Source organism: Phodopus roborovskii, unplaced genomic scaffold (genome assembly GCF_943737965.1).
Source record: "Phodopus roborovskii unplaced genomic scaffold, PHOROB, whole genome shotgun sequence".
Lineage (NCBI taxonomy): Eukaryota > Metazoa > Chordata > Mammalia > Rodentia > Cricetidae > Phodopus > Phodopus roborovskii.
In genome coordinates this window covers 4,236,040-4,255,879 of record NW_026126571.1, presented here as the reverse complement: position 1 = coordinate 4,255,879, position 19,840 = coordinate 4,236,040, and positions in this window count along the sequence as shown.

Here is a 19,840-nt window from a genome sequence, read left to right as displayed (position 1 = left end):
TATCTGTTTTTGGTGTTTGTGTGTGTGTGTGTGTGTGTGTGTGTGTGTGTGTGTGTCTTACTGTACTCACCAGCTATACACCTTGCATTATTATAGTGACAGAAGTTAAAATTTATCTGATTTCTCAACCTTGGAAATACATTACATTCCATGAGGGATTCACGTCACAAAATATTCTTTAAAATATTTCAAATGTGCAAACACTTTGTAGCTATGCCTATCATGTATCCTTACAAATAAGAAAAGTTAACTCTATGAGTATAAAACAATACTCAGAGAATCTTTCTACTTTCTAAGGATAAGGAAAGTTGTGTTAAGTGTTTTCACTAAGAGATAATCCATTTATAGGAAGATATTCTTTTAATTAATGTTTGGCTTATCTGCAGCATCTTTCTCTTCAAAGGAAATCTTTGCGAACATTAAAATATAATTTTTTTTGGCTTTATATAAGTACCAGATGCCTCACCTATCAACAAGGTCCTGAAATAACTAGAATGTATTTGGAAACCAGCCTACACAAGAGTAGTCCTAAAAGAAACCTTTTAATGACTTATGACACTTCATTTGAAACTGACGTGAAGTAAGTTTGCTGTGTTGATTCTAACGATCACTGTTGGCTACACCATGCTCACACAATAACCCAGAAAATAATGTAAAAGACAAATGTAAAGGAGTCTAAGATAATTATGTCATTGTCACCCTCCAATAGCCCTTAGTTGCTACTAAGCATGTCACATATTTTTGTTCAATAAAATTTACACCTGTCGCTATGTATTCCAAAGCAATTTTGAATAATTTACTTTCTGATTTCCTGACAGAAAATCCCTCTAACTTGTGATGAAGACTGAATTTTATAAGTTGAAAAAATACTAATCAATGCTGGAGAGATGGCTCTGTGACTGAGCTCTCTTGTTCCTGTAGAGGGCCTGGGTTTAATTTGAACCCACGTGTCACAACTGTCCATAATTCCAACTCCAGGATCTGATGTCCTCTTCTAATCTCCTCAGATACCAGGCACACAGGTGATACACAGATATACAAGAAATCAAAACAGACATACATGCAAGAAAATCACTAATATATGTAAATAAATTACTATGAAAAGAAAAATAATTAAAATCCATAGCTTAAAAATAGTCCACCACAAACTCAATAATATATGTCTGAAATATGTTCTGTCTATACTGCAAGCTAATTTACTCTGCCTTAAGATTTCTCAAAATAGTGAAAGCCTCTCTTTTCTTCTCTTAATCTAGACACACACACACACAGAGGTTTTAATAATGATAATAAAATGCAATAAAATAAATCTTCTTATTAATCTTTTCTTCCATGACTTGGAAAAAAAATTCAGCTTAAACTCCTAACTAGTTTAGAATTTGCACATACTCATTGAACACATTCTAAAGCAGAAAAAAGCAAACCCTCATTAAATTCTGGGATAAAGTAAGAAAATCATATGCCAAGGTATTTGGCTTTCCTTTAAGCCATTGCTTAATGGAACTAATACGATTAACCCAACCACTGGCTCACCTTTTCAAGGCCAACTGGGGATTATAGGCAGATCCATCCTCTGCTTTGTTTCCCTCTTTGTTTAGATAGCCATATCTGCATCAATTGATCGACAGCCCCAGTAATGTTTACAGCTGATTTCTAGAATATCTTCTCCTTCTCAGCTCTGCATCAATAATGCTCTTTCTATTCCTAGCTGATCACTGTAATTAATTGTGATCAAATATAGCAGCATGGTGTCCATGCATGCATAAATCTGTGGAAGTCATATTTCCTACTGTGGAAACATGGAACAAAGAAGGGTTTGCACAGGGATGACAGCAAACACAAGGAGTAGGAATCATGCAGATGCACTCTCATGCAAGAACAGTTGCAATGGGTTGTAGAGAAAAATGCACTGTTTACCCACAGGCATGAAAATGCTGATCAGAATACCCAAGAGGACAGGTTGAAGAACAATGTAAACACACACCCATGCTTCTGGCAAAAGAGCTTTCCAAAGTGGACAAGAGCGAAAACTCAGATGAGCTCGAAATACAACCAAAGGGGAAGTAATTGAAGTTGGACCCAGAGGCAGTTAAAATATCCCTCACCATGTTTCATATTGCTGAAGGAACTCTGCATAACAACAAATCCCTGAAATAAAAATATGTACTTGCATATATGCTGCATAAGAATATTTTTGCATAATGATAATATGTATAAGAACATGCTATTAGATATTGTTCAAATACAGTTCCTAATCCTTTTGTTCTGGGATAGAGAATGACATGAAAATCCAACAGTAATATGTTGGCAATGATGATGCTCACAGGGAAATCACACTGTAAGAACAATATGCTAACAACAATAATACAGCATAATTATGAATGCATTCAACATAAATATGAATAGTAAAATTATATATATTGAAGAAAATTCCCTCCACTAAAATTAGGCAAGTATATACATATCAAGATGGTTTTAGAAAAATTTTTGCTGGTGTGAAACTTAGCCATCGTATTTATTAGTAATACACACACACACACACACACACACACATACACAATAATCTGGCAGGGAAATATATGGTACCTAAAGGTAAGAAATGGGTTTAACTTTGCAATATAAAATGGAAATATCTAATACATGATGTACAATAAAATATATTAATGTCTATTACTCATGTTTTGTAATGGATTTAAAAATTTGTTTCCAAACAAATGATGTTTCTTGTCAGAAAACTGATCTGCACATGTATCAGGACAATCTTAAGGATAGAGTAACCAATGATTTATGGCTAGTGACATTTAAAAAAAAGTTTGATAAATGGCATAGCAATTGCTAGAACACAGAATGAAATTACTAAGGGAACTGGAAGTGACCATTATTAAAATTAATTACTAAAAATTAGAATCAGGGCCAAGAGAGATAGACCAGGAATTAAGAGCACATGTTGCTCTTCCAAAAGACCTGGCTTCTGTTTCCAACATTCATGTCAGGGGGCTCAAAATTACCTGTGTGTCCAGCACCTGGTGATCTGATGCTCTCTTGTAGCCTCTGAGGACATCCAAACGCATGTGGCATAGTAAGCTCATGGACATACACAGTCAATAATGATAATAATAAATCTGAATGGGAGTTTCTGCATCAGATAGAGACAGTAGTGTATTAGCTACTTTTTTCCAATGCTGAGTGTTCGCAGCCAGAAGGAGGAAAAGACTGACTTTCAGGTCTTTGTTTCAAAGGCTTCAGTCCATCATGGCCTGTGCCACTGTCTCCATGTCCATTCTGGGGCAGAAGGTCATAGTGACAGGATCTCTTTATATCATGGCAAATAGAGAGAGAGGAAGTTGGTGAGGATCAATTATAACGCCAGAGTGATAGTCTCAGAGCCCTACTTCCTGCAAACAGAACCGCATCCCAATGTTTCCACAAGCTCTAAAAATAACAGCACAATCTAGGACCAAGCGTTCAAAAGATGAGCCTGTATTCAAAGATTTGGGGGACAGATAATATGGAAAAGATCTGTATCTAATGTAATAAAGCTCCAAATGAGAAATGAGTAGGAGCCATGGATCAGATATTATTTTTCCTGACCTGATTGGCTGAAATGTTGGAACAAAAACAAATGCTGTGTAATAATACCGTAACTAGAAAGTAGAATTTACAAATTATTAAAGAATAGAGTATTTATAATAGGCTGACGTGACTGTGTGCACATTGACTGTGTAATTCCCGAAAGGTTAGGATATAACTTAGCATCCCCAGTTAATTTTCTACAGTGTGTCCGTGTTGTTCAATACAGTTCCTAATCCCTTTTTCCTGGGATCAGAAAGACACATGAAGATTCAGCAATCACATGTTGGCAATGTTGATGCTGACATGGGGATGAAACTCTGAGAGCAAGTTTAAATATTGTGTGTTTAAGAGTGTTTCTGCTTTTACATACTTATACAAATGTTCATCACTTTCATTATAAATAACCTATTGTAACACGTATTTTAAGTTAATTGAAAATAAGTGTGTGTGTGTGAGAGAGAGACAGAGGGGGTAGAGGAGGGAGAGAGAGAGAAAGGGAGAGAGAGAGAGGGAGAGAAAGAGGGATAGAGAGAGGGAGAGAGAGAGAGGGAGAGAGAGAGAGAGGGAGAGAGAGAGAGGGAGAGAGTGAGGGAGAGAGAGAGAGGGAGAGAGAGGGAGACAGAGGGAGAGAGAGAGAGAGGGAGAGAGAGAGAGGGAGAGAGAGAGAGAGAGGGAGAGAGAGAGAGAGGGAGAGAGAGAGAGAGAGGGAGAGAGAGAGAGAGGGAGAGAGAGAGAGAGAGAGGGAGGGAGAGAGAGAGAGAGAGAGAGAGAGAGAGAGAGAGAGAGAGATTGCTCATGTGGACACCAGGGGACCAGGGTAGGACATAAGGGGTCCACTTGAAATTCCTCAAGACAAAGTCTCAGTTCTGCAGTGGTCCACCTTAGTCTACTTCCCTATGCTGGAGTTACAGGCTCAGACTCCCACCATGGTATTTAAGTATACTTGGCAATTAAACTTAGTACACATTTATTGTGGTTATAAAATAAGTTTTAACACATTATTAGGGTTATTTCTCATCTACTGTGTCATGTCCTCTGCCATCTTTAAGGCAAGCCATTAAAATAAGTTTTGGCTTAATAAAAGTTGAGAAGACAGTTTGCATAATAGGATGATATGTTGAATTTTAAGTAAACACATGTCAGAAATCATTCCACTAACTTAAAAATGCATGTATTTAGATACGGATTTTCTTCCTACAGACTTTGGGCTTCTATTAAAATGATGGAGTTACGGACAAGTGACAAGTATTTTATAACTACAGAAATGCGATTTGGCTATGTAGGAGCTTAAGACATATCCACTTTGAAAAGGTTACACTTTAAAATATAGCCACGATTGTGATGGGTTGACTTAATTTCTCCCATTATTCTGCCATTTACTCATGCTATTTGTTCTCAGTCGTTTGTTTTTAAACTGACAACACAGAATGCAAAAGATAAAGCAGCCAATAATATTTTTAATAATTGAACTCTTTAGAGATTTTAATTATCATATAAATGCATTATAAATAATGCATCCCCCCCCCCATACTAAATCATTGAAAACTGAGGGCTTTGGGAAATACAAAAGTAACTGCTATTTATTAACATGAGTTAAGTGAACAGAGCTCTACTGAGTCAGTAGAGTTTACTTCCATGATAAGTACTGTCAGTCAAACTGCCCCTTCTTAGGCTCCAGTGAGAACAGTAACGAAAGGAAGGCTCAGATTTCTGTCTTAGAACTGAGAGCATAAACTGCACACTACTCTTTAATTCAGAGGGACAGATTCCTTTGTTGACATTAAGAACAGTAAAACCATTAATTTTGGATTTACTTTTACAAGGATGCCATTGTGACACAGTTGGGACTTCAGAAGACAGATCTTTTTTAAACATCTTGCAATAGGAAGAAAGCCTCCTTCTCTTTTTCTTTCTACTGCTAGTGACGCACATAATTGATTGCTTAAGTCACATCTACAGGATCTGGGACAGAATTCAAGTGAAATTCAGTTCTGGTTATGAAACTCCATTACAGTGAAAATATTCAGTGTTTTGACATGTTAATCAAATTAATATTTAAATACTACAGCAGATTCTTCATAATTCCTACATCTCCAATTTCTTTACTGAATCTTCTTAAAGTATATATTTTATAGATTAATAAATTAACATTTTAAATTTTGGAAAATGGTAAAATATTTGGAAAACAATATAAATATATAAAGAGAAGTTTAGGTGGGGGATTTTATGGTTGGAGCACGCTTAACAATAAAACCTCATAGTTCAAGTTATTTAATTACTATATAGATGCTAAAGTATATATCATACTTTAGTGCTTTTTTATGATTCCTTGCTTTGACACAAAATACAACATTCAAAGCATTTTATGAAACACTTTTTAATATTTTTTAATTTGTATGTATATACTACTCCTAAAGGGTATGTCATCTCTGGGGTTACAGAGAAAGGCAAAATTTTAAACATGACCAAAAATAACTAAATTAGTTTTAGATTATTAAAATGTAATATTCCAAGATTATGAAGGCAAACAGCATTTCCTTTCAAAAATAAATTTATTTTATATTATTGACTAATCTAATTCCATTCCTTCTTTAAAATTTCACAGAAGCAGACACCTATAGCTAAATACTAGCCAAACTCCTAGAATCTAGTTGCAGAGAGGGAGGAGTGATCATGCTGGAGAAATCCACAGAAACAGCTGACCTGAACAAGGGGGAGCTCATGGACTCCAGTCTGATAGCTGGGAAACCAGCCAACCCAGAACCGCTGAAAATGAGTGTTAGTTAGGAGGACGGGCAGTCTATGGGGCCTCTGATAATGGATCAGTATTTATCCTTAGTATAGGAATGGACTTCAGGAGCAATACTCTCTCAGCCTAGACACATGGGGGAGGGCCTAGGCCCTACTCCAAATGATATGACAGAGTTTAAGATGCCCCATGGAAGGCCTCACCCTCCCTGGGGAGCAGAAAGGGGATGGGATGGGGGTCAGTGGGGAGAACAGGGGAGGACAGGAGGGTACTGGAACTGGGATTGACATGTACAACAACCTTGTTTTAAATTTAATTATTTTTTTAAAAAAGGAAAAAAAAACATACACACACACACACACACACACACACACATGCACCCATGCACGCACGCACACACACACACACACACAAATGAAACTGTTGTTGGACTATGCTTTTGTGTCCCTCCCAACTGTAGTAGATAGGATTGAGTTTGCTTCAGATGACTTACCACAACTGGCTGGTGTTATTTGTTTATATACCTCTATAGGAAAACATCTTTTTGTCACATGCAGCTTGCCTGATATGTGTGGTTGCCCTTGTGATTGTACACATTTCCCATGTGAATTCTTTTAACCCTCAGAGTACAATTTGTCTGATACTCTGAATAAACTTTGTTATTTTATGGAAAAAAAAAAAACTCAGAAAGAAACAAATCAAGAACAAAATGATCAAAATGAATCTCTCAATAGTATTGTTTAGTTTCCTTTTCTGTACAAAGACAGATTTGCACATTTTAACATGTGATTTAATCAATTGCATCTTATTGTTAAATATTCTATGTTTTCAGTGAGAGTAGGGAGGAGTTAAAAAGAAAGAGTAATAGTGATAAAATGCATACCTAGGTATAATGTCATTAAAGAAAGAATATTTCTTTTAAAAAATATCTATGTTGACTTATGGATATCATTTTTAAAAGGAGGGAAAGGAGCTCAAAAAGTTATTGCTCTATAAATTCCAATCAAAAGGGGAACTTTGTGTGACTAGCAATATTACCAGAAGGTTAGAAACAGCACGGCAAAAGTTTTTACATTAAAAGAGAAATCTGGGCCAGGTGTGGCAGTACACAAAGTACTCAGGAGGCAGAGACAGGTGAAGTCTGTGAGTTCAAGGCTAGCGTAGTCTAAAAACAGAGTTCCAGGACAGCCAGGGCTGTTACACAAAAAAATTCTATCTCAATTATTAAAAAAGAAAAAGAAAAAGACAGAAAGAAAGATTAGATTAGAAAGATTGAGAGAAGAATTTTGTTCCATTTTGTTTTACTTTATGTTAGTCTTTCTTGTTTTCTGACTTCAGTTTCTTCGTTTTGCTTACTGGAGAGAGAAAAAAAAAAAAAAAAAAAAAAAATAAAAAGCCCGGCATTCTATGAACTAGAAGATGCGGGGAGACCAGATCTTTCAACCCAGGTCTCTGAAGAAATGCCCTCATCTGCTCTGTAAGGTATTCTTTTGGAAGTCTATTCTCTAGAGCTTGTTTTGATAAAGCCCAGCTGTAGTTAGTCAGAACTAAACGCTCTTCAAAAGGAGCCCGTTTCTCCAAAACACACACACGAAAGTCTTACCAACTTTGCAGCTTCCTGGGTCTACATGTAAGACCAAAAAAAAAAAAAAAAAATCCAAGAGTTGGGCAAAGAACCGACCAACCATGAAACTGAAAAGAGAAAGCTGCAAAGGTATGATGTTTTAATGTCTTTGGAACACATTTGATGTGGTTTTAGAACCCAGCAATCCAGGTCTGTGGGGGTCATTGAGCATGCTCAGCCAAGACCTAAGAAGCTGATTGAGTCTCTCTGCGTTCTCACTGTGAAGCTCTGCCTTATGAGGAAGGGGAAGCTAAGTTAGAATGTTGAATGAACTCCCTAAAAACTAAGTCAAGCCCAACAGGCAGAGAATAGAGACTAGCATAGATCTGGGATTGGGTTTCCTAAGCTTGTGAGAAAATGTTTAGTCATTAGCTGATTTATAAGTCATAAATGTAGAGTTCTCACATGACACTTTTTGAAATTACAGGTTATTTTTCTCACTAAACAAGCAAGGGCTGCAAAATGCAGAAGCAACAATGAGCAAGATCCCAAAATACTGATAAATACATAGACACCCTGTCACGAAACTTCCACAGCATTGCTGGGAGAAGACATAATTCCACAATTGTCATCAGATGATTTGAGATGGGCACACCACTGAACAGAACATGAACATAGGCGATCTGTAGGAAAACATATCTAACAAGCATCCAAAGAATGACTACACCCAGTCAGAGTAGAACACACCTTCTCAAGGAGCAGCAGATCATTCTCTATGATAGGCCTTGTGTTCAACCATGAAACAGGTTCCCTCAGGGCTAAGACATCTGAGCTCGGGCTGCAGAGATGACTGAGTGGCTAAGATTCCTCAGTGCTCTTGTAGAGAATCAGGGTTTTATTCCCAGCACTCACACGGTTGTTTACAACCATTTGTTACTCCAGAACCAGGGAATCTAATGTCCTCTTCTGGCCTCCTTGGAGCACATACAAATGCAGGAAAACCAGTCTAGTACAAAACATAAAAACAAACTGTTGTTAAAGCTATACCAAGCATGTTCTCTAAAAATCAGTTAAATAAAACAGCAATAAATCAAAACAAAATGAGATTTGGAAATTTTACAAACATGAGAATATCAGACAAAATCTGATGCTTTATAAACTAGTCAAATAAAGAGAAAACATAACTATAAATTGCCTTGAAATGAAGTTTAAAAGAAAACAAAAAAAAAAAAATGGGTTACATCAAAAGGATAAGTTTGTGAGAACTGCATTAGGAAGAAAGGCCTGCTTTAACAAAGAAGAAAACAAAGCAATAATATCTCTTCACCTTCCAAGTGTAGTGGGGGAAAAGGCATCAAAAAAAGAATAAAGGATGGGTGTCAAAACCCAGATATAAATAGAAAACAGAAAGTACATTTGGGATCACAAAATACAAGAAATTGCTGCTTGAAAAGCATCAGAAATCTTACAGACATTTAAACAAATGACTCAATTCAAGGAGACAACATTGTCAAATGAGTAAAACAGAACAAGACAATAGAGAGTTGGCTCAGCCATTCACAATATGTGCCCTCCTTGTGAAGGATTCCAATCGGGAAGTTCCAACCATCTGTTACCTCGGCTCCAGGCGAATAGACTCATTCTTCTGGCCTCTGTGGGCACTGCAGTCATATGAAAATAACCACAAATAGAAAATCATATACAATCAAAAATTAATGCATACTAAATTAAAATAGGAAAATGAAACTATATGACAGAGAATAAAATACCAAAATTATAAAACACACTATGGGCTATTTAGCTTAGGTGAAATGGTCAAGTCCCTCCAAAGATATAACCTATTCAAAATACTGTCAGAAATAATGGAAAATTGAACAGCTCTCATAAGGGAATGAGTTAGTAACTAGATTTCTCAAGTTTAACAACAAATGGCTTGATTGGGTAATTCTGCTAATATCTTTAAGCTTTATTTTATCTCTCTCTCTCTCTCTCTGTGTGTGTGTGTGTGTGTGTGTGTGTGTGTGTGTGTGTGTGTGTGTGTGTGATATGTACAGGTACTTTCACTGAAATGACCAGAATAGAGTTTGGGGTCCTGGAAGCTGGAGTTGCAGGTCATTGTGGGATGTCTCACATGGTTGCTAGGAGCTGTCCTTGTCTTGGCGCCTCTGGAAGAGCAGCAAGTGCCCTCAAACCCCAGCAATCTCTCTATCCCCTGCTAAAAGATTAAACCCATGGTTTTCAACTTTCCCCAACGCTGGGGCCCATTTAGTACTCATGTTGTAGTTAGCCCAGCCATACAATTACTGCATTGACACATCTTAAACAGTTTTGACACTGTTATGAATCATAGTATAAATATTTAATATGCAAGATATCTGATATGTCACCCCAATGGGCTCATGACATGCAGGTTGAGAGCTCCTGGTTTAGATCATCACTACCTATTCTCAAGTTCACCTTGTCATAGAGGGAAAATCGCCTCGCTTCTCATCCTGTCATCCTAATGCAAAGGGCAGAAAAAAATATCGCATATGGAAAAGGAAAAGCCATAAAACAATGTCCCTTATGAATAGAAATACAAAATTCATAGAAATGAATCATGCAAACACAATTTGCAAGTGTGGAAAATTGATCACACTGCATGGCCAATTGGGATTTAGTGCAAAATTCAAGATTTTCTAAGCATGTAAAAATTAAACATTTTAATGCACCATGTTGGTAACATAAAGAGAAAAAGCACATGCACATCACAATCAACTCAGGAAAAATTTTTGACAAAATCCAACAATCTGTGTGATTATGTTTTATTTGAAAACACTGAAACACAGGAGAAATCTTCTCAGCCTGATAAGCATATTCACAAAGTTCTGTGAACGTCCTGGTTTGCGAGGCAATTATCAAATCTCCTCTAAGCCATAAACTAAACAAGAATCCTTTTCCTTTGTCTTAATTATCATAGCCACACAGATGAGAAATGAAAATGGCAATAAAAATTCTTTCACTTTACAATGTAGGAAATATAACAATCCCACCCGACACAGACAGAATCCCATATACACAATTATCTTTGCCTTATATACTGAAGAATATACACACAGAAAATTGTATCACATGGATGAGTCCCATGAGATCATGTAAGGAGAGGTCACTGTGCTAATCCTAGCTGTCATTGTTTCTGCCAACAGTGACCAATCTGAAAAGGAAGCCACACCTTCATGTGCAGTGCTAGAAAAAGAGGTTAGAATAGTAATGATGGTAATGCGTGAACAATGAGGCGGACACAAAAATTTTCCTTGAGAAAAGCACACATTGTTCAAAGTAAAGACATAAATAGGAGTATGATGCTATGCCTCTCATCAAGGCAAATTCTTACGCAGTATTTGTGTGTGTGTGTGTGTGAGAGAGAGAGAGAGAGAGAGTAAGAGAGAGAGAGAAAGAAAGAGAGAGAGCAAGAGAAGAGAAAGCACTACAATTCATTTTCATTTTGCTCAGAGAAGCTACAGAGTCATGTTTATACCATCCTAAATTTATCCTGTAGTGATTGACAGAATACATAGAATTATTTCATCTTTACTTGAAGAAATACCTATGAAGTGCCATGTCTCTTCTGCCATAGTATTTTACAAATGCAGCCTCATAAGACATCAAATAGATGGTTTGGTGATATTTCCTCTCCCCCATTACATGCACATTGAAGCTTAACATATGTATGGTCAGTGGTATGGTATGTGGGTAGTGGGAAGAGAATCAGCTGGTGTCACCAGCAAAGGATACTGGCTCAGAACTGGAACTCATTGAGCTCTAGTCATATATTTTATTGCTCTGTTACCTTCCTGATATCTAATATTTTTTCTGACTCATGGCCTCGGGGTTTTCCCAGCATTACATGAAATTTCATTTCATATAATCCAGAACACTATTCTGTCAGACAATATTGTTACAAAATGTGATTTAGCAGCATATGGCAGTATTTATCCACACTTTGATTAAATATGTATTTATCCTCTTCTTTGCGTAAGTAGAGATGTTGAAGATAAGACCCAGTAACAGGAGGTCAACAAAAAGGAGCACATAAATCACGTTTCCATTGTGTTTAAATATATATTTTTTCATAATAACATCCTTAATTATAATGTAAGTTCTCTAAGGGTAATAAAATTAATGCAAGAGAAATAATATATCAGATAATGTTAAATCGTAAGTGATGTAACAACTTCTAAATTTCCAGTTTTTTCAAAATTCACATTGTCAATATATGCAAGTGCATACACTATTTTCTCCTGTTTAGCAAGTATAGTACACACACACACACACACTCCAAGTTTTCTCTAATATCTCTTTAAGCAATATTATAGATTTCAAAAGCAGAAGAGTATTGATTTTGAATTTGATAAATACACAAAGAGATGACGTTAAGGATCAAGACAAAGTTTTCAGTACATGAGAAGGATTTGGGCTGTCTCAGAGGGCTCAGTAACGAAGGCCACATACTGCTCTTGTAGATGACAATTGTTTAGCTCCCAACCCCTAAGTCTGACTGCTCATAACCATCTTAACTTCATCCCCAGATCTAATGCCCTTTCATGGTTCTTTTAGACACATAACTACACACAAACACACAGAGGATAAAGAAATAATCAGACACACAGACACAAACACACTCTCTCATTCACTCACTCACATACACAAACACACAACACACACACACACACACACACACATACACAATAAGAAAAACTAAAATGGATTTTTAAGTAAGACATATACGATAATGTTAGAGCACAGTGATGCCCAGGAATTTATTATTTCACAAAAGGACAGAGACAACTTGCGCACCAAGGACGCCATGTGAAGGTTTTGTGGTCCTCACTACTTTCACTGAAACTGAGCATCCCACCCCTTGTCTTTGCCTGCATCATGCTGCAGGCTCCTGGGACTTGCGCCAGCCATCACAGAATGCTGAAGAGTGATTAAGCTTTAGAGACCCCAAGCCACCTGTCTCATCTCAGCCACACTTCACTGAAAGAAAGAATACAACCTGAGATACATGAAAATATGTCCCATTACATTGGCTGTAGGGAGGAATACCCGGTTGCCTTCTTTGTTTCAACTCTCAGGATTTAAGGCACCTACGTAATCACTCTGCATAGAGAGTAGGCCGAGTTAGAAGGTCATATTTCCAGATGAGGCTGTGTGCAGTTGGAGCACCTGCATTAATTACTAGATAGACTGTTCAACCATTTAAACACTGATTAAATAATTATTAACTCTACATTGATTGCAGTAATTGCATGTGTTACTCTCCTCAGATCTTGAATTTTATCATTTATATAGGGTAATGGATGACATTCAGCTTTTCTCCCTGCCGTGTGTTCTTTGACTAATCTAGCTTAGAAGGTCTAAAACTCTGTAAATACTGAGGTTTCCATCTTATTAAGCAGCAGAATTACTGTCCAGTGCAAAAAGCAGTTGTCTGTGAGCTGTCACATGATGTGAAGCTATAAAAGGTCTGTAGAAGAAGAAAATATTAATCTTTTCCAAGGGTCAATTCAAGCCAGTTTTTAAAAATGAAGCAAGTGTGCTGGCCATTCCTCTTACCTCTTTGAGCTCTCCACATTCTACCATACCCTGCAACACTGGCCACTATCAACGCAGTCTGCTTTTAAAAAGTATTTGTGTTTTGCATGTTCCTCGTGAGACTAAATAAAACGTTTCATTTAATTGGGTCATTCAAAGCTATCACCTAATAAGCCCTGTATAGACGTCTATGAAAGTCAGCTTGAACCCTATTTATTCATCAGGCAATGTTCATATATCACTGAACAGATAGTGTCGTGGGGATAATCTTTGTGATTCTCTTTTATGTGCATGTGCTTGGTGTGTGTGTATATATGTGTGTGTGTGTGTAAAGAGAGAATAATGATTAATCAATATATAATTATCTACACCAATTCAGAGAAGTAAATGGATAGGAGTAGTAGTCTATGTCTCATTCAATGTGGTATATATAATTAAAAAAATTACTTTTGAAAGTCAATATGCAAATTATATGAGACACATAATATGTGAAAAGCACCCTGCTTTATTCTAAACCCTACAAAAGGATGTGAAAATGGCACACAAGACAGCATTAATGAGGTCAGTCTGACCACCATGCTCTCTTTCTCTTCTTAGAAAAATTGGAGGGATTGTAATAAACCCATAGATGAATATGCTACACCAGTCCAGAGCAAAACTGAGCTCATTGTAAAAGTTGCCGCATTAGATTGAGTGGAGAAGTAATTAATGTGTGTGCTTTCCGTATCTCAGCAGGTTTATTACTGCATTTTGATTTCTGAAGACTTTTATTTCTACTAACTACAGTGAATTAAATACTGTTGAAGGCAGCCTTAAGGCTTAAGATCTGAATCCCTGGCATTAAACACAAATTTACTTTTAAGACTAGCCAAATATAATTATGAAAACTAAAATTAGCCCCACTATTGATAATCTAAGGGATGTTCCATCATCCAATTTGCTTCTCTCAATGAAATGGAACAAAAAAAATATGTGGGGCAGCCTACTGCATAGATTTAGAGAAACCCAAATTTAAAAATTATTTCAGTAATTTTTCAGTGTCATAAATCAAGAATATGGCAAAATTAAGAGTCAAATCAACTTTGTATACTCCAAATGGTATGGCAATTATAATATTGTAGTGAAGTTATTTGTTTTAATGACACAGCATTAATTTTTTCTGTTATCTTGCTTAATTTAATATACATAGCTGTGTGTATCAATAAAATAGAAGACATATACACATATATTTAGTCTTTGTGTAAGCATGTGTACATACACTCACTCGCATGCACACACACATGACCTACAGAGTCCACTTAGGGTTGTTTGTACATATTTGAGTTCTGGGCTGACTAATTGATTTTAGATAACATTTAGGGGTCTCATCCTTGGAGAAGTTAAATTCCCCCTTTCTCCTTAGTTGTTAATTTTCTGTAGATCTTCAAACAATCACAGGTGTGTGTGTGTTCAGGGTTTTCCCACCACCCAAATTGGCATGTCAACTGGTGTTTCCATCTTTTCAGGTCTTCTTTGGCAGCCATGTTGTTGAGATCTCATGGGTATAACTTCCATGTCATATCTAGAAGGAAGACACAACCTAGCTGCAGAAATCTTGGTCCTATTTCTCTTACGATACTTCCGCCACTCCTCTGCTGTGTCCTTTGATTCCTATGTAGGGGCTGTATTTATTGGCCGGGCACCTCAAAGTCAGCTGTTTTCCTCACTTTTAGCAATTGTGGCTTTCTGAAATGGATTCAACCTGATACACACACACACACACACACACACACACACACACACACACACACACACGAATATATAAATGAAGCTTCTTTGAACAGGATTGATCTATACTTACTTGATTGATCTATACTTATCTGTTGAAATGAAGATATATGTTTAGAATGTACTGATATAATGTTGCTAGTAGTGTGTCCTCCTCTAAGATTCATGACCTCACGAACCCTGATTAGTTGTTGTGTCTCGTGACCAGCATGTTTTCCTGACCTTAAGTCCAATTAGAAAGCTATTGAGTACACGCATATCGTGAGTGATATTATTGACTTTATTTTGCAATTAAATTTAAGATAAAATATGGTTATATACTTATCTTAAAGTGTATTAGATAACACACTGGCCAAGTCCTAGTTAAACACTGTGTGCCAGGTATCACACTGGAGATTTTTTACATAGTCATCAAATGATATCTACAGAATTAGACTTAGGTCCATCCTACTTTGCTTGGTATTTCTGTGTCTCCTGTAGCCTAGGTGACAGTCAAAATTGCATACAATAATATGTTTTGTAATTCTAACTGACTCCCCAGGGCTGGAATTACAGGCAAGCACTACTACACCCAATTTGGGTGGTTCCAGAGCTGGTATTGTGCAAGCTGAGTAGGCATTCCACCCAGTGAGGCTCTTGCATGGCTCATTTTGCATCTTAAACAATCTATGCTTACACAGAGAATATCTGCTAAGGGGTTTAAACTAGGTTTTAAATTATAAATATATCTGGAGAGATGGCTTAGTGGTTAAAATAACTTGTTATCCTGCCAAAGGACCCAAGTTCGATTACCGGATCCTATGTTAAAAAAAGATGAAGATAGCATATAACTCAAACTCCCTGGTAAATGATGTCCTCTTGAAGCCACCACGAGTATATTTGCACATGTAGTATAAACACACATGCACACAAATAAATAATAAATTCTTAAAAATAAAAACAAAAATATATAAATAAACTTCACATTCAATACCCTACCATACATAGATAGCTCCTTGTCTTAACATTGCATATCCTATCTTTTCCTATAAACTCAAAATAAGTTTTAAAGTAAAAAGTTTATTCCCATTATGTTTCTGGCATGGCTTCCCCAAGAAATTATGCTCATTTTAATGCAAATAAATAAAGACAAATATTTCTCACGAAAAAGAATTTTAAAAAGAACAAAACCCATGCAGCTAAATTCCTCTTCATGATGGCACTCATGTTGTTTAAAAAAAAAAAAAATAAGGATAATTATCTGAATCTTGCATGTTTATTTATTTATTTGAAGAGTTGATTTATAGTAAAAGGTAATTATATATTTAACCAGAGAATATTTGTGTAAAATAGTAGTGGAATTGGCTCAAGATTACAAACAAAAGTCAAACAAATGCTTGGTGGAGCCAAACCGACTCTGTCTCATCTCAGAATCAGATGTCTATCTTCAGAGGACCCGATTTACTCACTCCCATCTCACAGAGGGAGGGTTGTATGAACCATGAAGACCAGAGTTTTGCCAGTGAATGTGGTTGACCACTTCCCTACCATGATTCCAAAAACAAAATGAATAAAAAGGCAACAACAAAAGACAAAAACTGTGATTTAACTATGCTGTTTTGAAAATTAAACACCTCCTTGATAACAAGATGGTTATTTCAAACCTGAGGATCTTGGAGAAACTGAAAGATTATGATTTTTGAGGAGAAGATGTAACCACTGGAAGAAGATAATGAATGAGTAGGACTTAGTGATGACTACTTCTATCATGACACAGCTGATACAATCAATACCTTATGGTAGCTGAGGTTCCCAGCACTGGGCCACAATGAGACTGAGTTTGTCAAGAGTCAATTATGGATCATGGAGAGGCCATGGGACTCTACCTGCCCTAGGGAAATATTGACTACTGATAGACTCTGGGGAAGGGACAGTCATTGTCTTGAGCTGTGTTCAAGGGTAAGCCTACGAGGCTCAAATGGACAGTTCTAAACTTATGGTTACACAGACTACCCTGAACATAATCAATTGTTCAGAGGGCAAAATAAAAAGTTATGAATGTGGAAAAGGGGTATGGCAAGGGTGGCAGGGAGGTAGATTGGGGGGTGAAAATAAACAGAGTATACTGAATACATGTATGAAATTGTAAAGGAGAATATTTAATCAATTGAAAAGACCATGGAGAAGTCACTGTTTTCCCTCTGCAATTGCCATCACACCAACTCTTGTGTTTGGGTCAATCATTTGCTGTAGAAAACGCCCATCAAAGAAGACCTTGCTCAGGTTTTAGGAATTCCGTGCAAATTGTTGGTTGGTGAAGGAGGCAAAATGGTTAAAAGTTTCTCACCAGCGATTCAATTATAAATAAGTTAAGCTGGTCAACTGGTGATCAGGGAGTGAGTCATCTCACAGGCAAAGCTTGTGTTGATTTTGTGCCAACGTAAGTCATTTTGTTTAGTTTTTTCTTATTTCACTTCAATATGTAAGGGCCAATGCTACATAATAGAATACAAAAGGAGGGAATGGGAGGGGAGGGGGAAGGGGGAGGAAAAGAAAGGCGGTGATAGGTACCTGGAAGAGGAGGTTAGCAAGGAAGAGAACTAAAAGGAGAGGCGAGAAGAGAAAAGCATCTTTGGAATGTTTAGACAAACCTACTGAAGAAGCATGCACTGTGACAAGATAATAGGATACTGCTGGAAAGGATCCTGGTCTTTCAAATTCAAAGACTTTTGTCAGGAATATATATATATATATTTAGAGTTGAGGCAAACATAATCCATTTATTTTGCAGTACATTCTTTAGGGATGACAGCCTAATTCCTTTGCTTCAAATATGCTAAATAACCACAAGAAAAAATGATGAAATTCAGCTTCAGTTACTGTAAACCACTGCCAACTTCAGCAGATTAAAACAGGATATTGACAAAAATTAGTGAGAGAAGAATAAAATACATTTTCAAAATGACAACTGGCTTAAGTAATAAAGTGATTTACAAAAGCGGCTAAGATAGAAGACAACTCCAATTCTCAGTGGTTCAAGATATTTTGTGTATAAATGTGTTTGGAGCTTTTCAACAATAAATTCAAGTAATAAAAACTGGGAGTTGCTGACTTAATATTGAATGTTATTGATTCAATCTCAAATATATTGAATTGACATAAGCTATCTGTTTAAAACTGTTAATTTCTCCAAATAAATAAGGTTTGGATAACACTATTAATTTGGAAAAAAAAGTCACAGAAGCATGTCACGTATTTTAAGTTTGTAAAATATCACATAATAGTTATAATAACATGTGTTCTGGTCATAATCAAAAAGTGAAAAGGTGAAATTTTTTCTCCAAAAGATCTACAAAACAAATGATGTATATCAACATGTCCAAAGAAATTCTGTGAGGAAGGAAGAAGGTAGCGGAGGAAAAATAAACATGAATAAATGGCAGAGGAAGCATAGACACATTTAGGTTTCAGTGGTTACTCAGAACTACTGAACCTGCCCTACCATTTCACCTCCCAGGGAAAACTGAATATTTCCCACAGGCTGCCTACATAGACGAAATTCATTACTGGTATTAAAAGTCTTCACTTTTGCACCCAAATGTTTTTACTAATTAAAAAAGGAGCACTTGAGCTTTTAGTGTGTGTGTGTGTGTGTGTGTGTGTGTGTGTGTGTGTGTACCATAATAGAGGGAGCCATTATAGATTTAAAGAGAAATCTGGCACTAGGGAAATGTTCAGAGATCTACAAGGATGAACTCAACTAACAATCTAAGCAATAGTGGAGAGGCTACCTTTAATACCATTCCAAGATAATGAGATTAATGACTACCTTATATTCTATCCTAGAGCAGATACCCACAGCTAAACACTGAGCCACACACACTCCAGGAGTGCAGTTGTAGAGAGGGAGGAGTGATGGGCAAAGGGGTCAAGACCTGGCTGGAGAAACCCTCAGAATTAGCTGTCCTGAACAAGGGGGAGCTCATGGACCCAAGACTGATAGCTGGGAAACCAGCCTAGGACCGACCCAGATCCCCTGAATATGGATGTTAGTTAGGAAGACTGGGCAGTATTTGGGGCCTCTACTAATGGATCAGTATTTGTCCCTAGTATGTGAATGGACTTTGGGAGACCAACCCACAAAGAGGGATACTCTCTCAGCCTAGACACATGGGGAAGGGCCTATGCCCTGCCCCAAATTTTATGACAGACTTTGATGATTACCTATGGAAGGCCTCACCCTCCCTGGAGAGCTGAAAAGGGATGGGCTGGGGTTTGGTGGGGGTGCCAGGGGAGGAGGGGAGGGTGAGGGAACTGAGATTGAGGTATAAACAACCTTGTTTCAAATTTAAATTAAAAAAAGAGAAACAGACAAACAAAACAACAACAAAAATCAAAACAACAACAACAACAACAAAAACAAAAGCAAAGGATTTACCATTTCCCAGGGCTGCAATGCAGCAAAGACATTCCCTCTGCAAATTGCCCCTGGGGTTGTATTGTGCAGAGAAGGATTTAGAACCACCACCTAACTCTACTGGTTCTGAAACCCTAAAATACACCTTACTGATGCTAAGAAAAAGTGAAACTAACCATGTCTGCACTAGCATTTAACAACTAAATTGTATGTT